The 4,622-nt window shown below is 43.4% G+C and overlaps 1 pseudogene; it reads left to right on the forward strand.

Annotated features, from left to right (window-relative positions):
* Nucleotides 1-3,334: 3,334 nt before the first annotated feature.
* The window catches only part of LOC103068918 (zinc finger protein 410-like), a 1,649-nt pseudogene continuing 361 nt past the window's right edge, over nucleotides 3,335-4,622 (forward strand).

The following is a 4,622-nucleotide window of genomic DNA, read 5'->3' on the forward strand; positions in this document are numbered from 1 at the left end:
CAGGCCAATATCACTGATGATCATAGATGCAAAAATCCTCAACAAAATACTAGCAAACAGAATCCAACAGCACATTAAAGGGATCATACACCATGATCAAGTGCTGTTTATCCCAGGAATGCAAGGATTTTTCAATATATGCAAATAAATCAATGTGATAAACCATATTAACAAATTGAAGGAGAAAAACCATATGAGCATCTCAGTAGATGCAGAAAAAGCTTTTGACAAAATTCAACACCCATTTATGATAAAAACCCTGCAGAAAGTAGGCATAGAGGGAACTTTCCTCAACATAATAAAGGCCATATATGACAAACCCACAGCCAACATCGTCCTCAATGGTGAAAAACTGAAACCATTTCCTCTAAGATCAGGAACAAGACAAGGTTGTCCACTCTCACCACTATTATTCAACATAGTTTTGGAAGTTTTAGCCACAGCAATCAGAGAAGAAAAAGAAATAAAAAGAATGCAAATTGGAAAAGAAGAAGTAAAGCTGTCACTGCTTGCAGATGACATGATACTAAATCTAGAGAATCCTAAAGATGCTACCAGAAAACTACTAGAGCTAATCAATGAATTTGGTAAAGTAACAGGATACAAAATTAATGCACAGAAATCTCTTGCATTCCTATACACCAATGATGAAAAATCTGAAAGAGAAATTAAGGAAACACTCCCATTTACAATTGCAACAAAAAGTATAAAATACCTAGGAATAAACCTACCTAAGGAGACAAAAGACGTGTATGCAGAAGACTGTAAGACACTGATGAAAGAAATTAAAGATGATAAAAACAGATGGAGAGATATACCATGTTCTTGGATTGGAAGAATCAACATTGTGAAAATGACTGTACTACACAAAGCAATCTACAGATTCAGTGCAATTCCTATCAAACTACCACTGGCATTTTTCACAGAAGTAGAACAAAAAATTTCACAATTTGTATGGAGACACAAAAGACCCTGAATAGTCAAAGCAATCTTGAGAAAGAAAAACAGAGCTGGAGGAATCAGGCTCCCAGACTTCAGACTATACCACAAGCTACAGTAATCAAGGCAGTATGGTACTGGCACAAAAACAGAAATATCGGGCTTCCCTGGTGGCGCAGTGGTTGAGAGTCCACCTGCCGATGCAGGGGATACGGGTTCGTGCCCCGGTCCAGGAAGATCCCACATGCCGCGGAGCGGCTAGGCCCGTGAGCCATGGCCGCTGATCCTGAGCGCCCAGAGCCTGTGCTCCGCAACGGGAGAGGCCACGGCAGTGAGAGGCCCACGTACCGCAAAAAAAAAAAAAAAAAAGCAGACATATCAATCAATGGAACAGGATAGAAAGCCCAGAGATAGACCCACACACATATGGTCACCTTATCTTTGATAAAGGAGGCAAGACTATACAATGGAGAAAAAACAGCCTCTTCAATAAGTGGTGCTGCGAAAACTGGACAGCTACACGCGAAAGAATGAAATGAGAAATCTCTGTAACACCATACAAAAAAATAAACTCAAAATGGACTAAAGACCTAAATGTAAGGCCAGACACTATCAAACTCTTAGAGGAAAACATAAGCAGAACACTCTATGATATAAATCACAGCAAGATCCTTTTTGACCCACCTCCTAGAGAAATGGAAATAAAAACAAAAATAAACAAATGTTACCTAATGACATTTTTTTTTTTTTTTTTGTGGTACACAGGCCTCTCACTGTTGTGGCCTCTCCCGTTGCGGAGCACAGGCTCTGGACGTGCAGGCTCAGTGACCATGGCTCACGGGTCTAGCTGCTCCGCGGCATGTGGGATCTTCCCGGACCGGGGCACGAACCCATGTCCCCTGCATCGGCAGGCGGACTCTCAACCACTGCGTCACCAGGGAAGCCCCCTAATGAAATTTAAAAGCTTTTGCACAGCAAAGGAAACTGTAAGCAAGACGAAAAGATAACCCTCAGAATGGGAGAAAATATTTGCAAACGAAGCAACTGACAAAGGATTAATCTCCAAAATTTACAAGCATCTCATGTAGCTCAATCAAAAAAACAAACCACCCAATCCAAAAATGGGCAGAAGACCTAAATAGACATTTCTCCAAAGAAGATATACAGATTGCCAACAAACACATGAAAGGATGCTCAACAACACTAATCATTAGAGAAATGCATGTCAAAACTACAGTGAGGTATCACCTCACACTGGTCAGAATAGCCATCATCAAAAAATGTATAAACAATAAATGCTGGAGAGGGTTTGGAGAAAAGGGAACCCTCTTGAACTGTTGGTGGGAATGTAAATTGATACAGCCACTATGGAGAACTGTATGGAAGTTCCTTAAAAAACTAAAAATAGAACTACCGTATGACCCAGCAATCCCACTACTGGGCATACACCCTGAGTCAACCATAATTCAAAAAGAGTCATGTACCACAATGTTCATTGCATCACTATTTACAATAGCCAGGACATGGAAGCAACCTAACTGTCCATTGACAGATGAATGGATAAAGAAGATGTGGCACATATATACAACGGAATATTACTCAGCCATAAAAAGAAATGAAATTGAGTTATTTGTAGTGAGGTGGATGGACCTAGAGTCTGTCATACAAAGTGAAGTAAATCAGAAAGCGAAAAATAAATAACGTATGGTAACACATATATATGGAATCTAAAACCAAAGGTTCTGATGAACCTAGGGGCATGACAGGAATAAAGACACAGCTATAGAGAATGGACTTGAGGAGACATGGAAGGGGAGGGGTAAGCTGGGACGAAGTGGGAGAGTGGCATGGACATATATGCACTACCAAATGTAAAACAGATAGCTATTGGGAAGCAGCTGCATAACACAGGGAGGTCAGCTTGGTGCTTTGTGACCACCTAGAGGGGTGGGATAGGGACGTTGGGAGGGAGACGCAAGAGGGAGGGGATTTGGAGATATATGTGTACATATAGCTGATTCACTTTGTTATATAGCAGAAACTAACACAACATTGTAAAGCAATTATACTCCAATAAAGATGTTTAAAAAAAAAAAAAGATAGTGCAGGGCTCCCTAAGACTAAGAATTGGCAAACTAGGCTGGTAGGCCCCTTGCGTGATTTTATAAATAAAATTTTATTGGAACCATTAAAAAAAAAAAGCAATAGACCGACTGACGGACGGACGGCTGCCGGGGACAGAAAGGCTAAATTGATTACCCACCCAGCACAGCATCTTCCAGGAAAAGCATAGCACTTCCTAGAGGAATATGAGCATAACAGGAAGGTGTCATTGACTCTGAATTAAAATTTTAACCTGTCCCCTGAACAGCTACAGGATTTGGAAGCTGAATCAATGTTATCAGATGAGTTAGAATTCAAACCAGAGCTCGTGGTACAGTTTGTTCAGAATACGTCCATCCCACTGGGACAGGGAGTAGTAGAATCAGAAGCTAAAGACATTACTTGCTTGTCCCTCCTTCCAGTGACTGAGGCCTCAGAATGAAGTCGGCTAATGTTTCCAGATAATACTCTAAATATACTAACTCCTCCAAGGAGGTTCCTTCCTGAGCTGTGTTGAGAAGTCTTCAGTTGAATGTGGGTCCAGACAGAGAAGAGACGAGGGCTCAGATTGTACAGAAGCCTCCGGAGTCTTTGTCCACTCCAGAGTCTCTTAGCTTGTTGCAAAATCTACAGCCAAGTGATAGCACTTCTTTTAATCTTGTTAACCTAACAAGAGTCTGGGCTCTTCAGCTGAACACTTAGTGTTTGTACAAGATGAGGCAAAGGATTCAGGGAATGATTTCCTCTCCAGTGAGAGCACAGACAGTAGCATTCCATGGATCCTCCGGGTTCAGGAGTTGGCCCATGACAGTTTGATTGCTGCTACTCGTGCACAACTGGAAAAGAATGCGAAAACCAGCAGCAATGGAGAAATGTCCACCTTGGCTCTGATGATGGGCAACCCGAAGATTCCGGGCCCCTTCCTCAAATGGAGAAGAATCTAAGTGTACAGCTGAAGGCTGTGACCAGACATCTGTGTGGCCAGCTCACTTTAAGCACCACCTCAAAACTGATCGAGGGCTTCCCTGGTGGCGCAGTGGTTGAGAGTCCGCCTGCCCATGCAGGGGACACGGGTTCGTGCCCCGGTCCGGGAAGATCCCACATGCCGCGGAGCGGCTGCGCCCGTGAGCCATGGCCGCTGAGCCTGCGCATCCGGAGCCTGCGCTCCGCAACGGGAGAGGCCACGACAGTGAGAGGCCCGCGTACCGTAAAAAAAAAAAAAAAAAAAAAAAACTGATCGAAATGACGCTCCTTTATCTGCCCTGCAGTAGGTTGTGGGGAAAGCTTCTATGTACTGCAGAGGCTGAAGGTGCACATGAGGACCCACAATGGGGAGAAGCCCTTTACGTGTCCTGAGTCTCACTGTGGTAAGCAGTTCACTACAGCTGGGAACCCGAAGAAACACCTGCGCGTCCACACAGGAGAGAAACCTGTCCTTTGTGAAGCCGAAGGATGCAGCAGTTCCTTTGGTGAGTATTCTAGTCTTCCAAAACATTTGGTGTTTCAGTCAGGAGAGAAGCCACATCAGTGTCAAGTCCGTGGGAAGACCTTCTCTCAGAGTGGGAGCAGGGATGTGCATG

Source organism: Lipotes vexillifer, unplaced genomic scaffold (assembly GCF_000442215.2).
Source record: "Lipotes vexillifer unplaced genomic scaffold, Lipotes_vexillifer_v1.1 scaffold715, whole genome shotgun sequence".
NCBI classification, from domain to species: domain Eukaryota; kingdom Metazoa; phylum Chordata; class Mammalia; order Artiodactyla; family Lipotidae; genus Lipotes; species Lipotes vexillifer.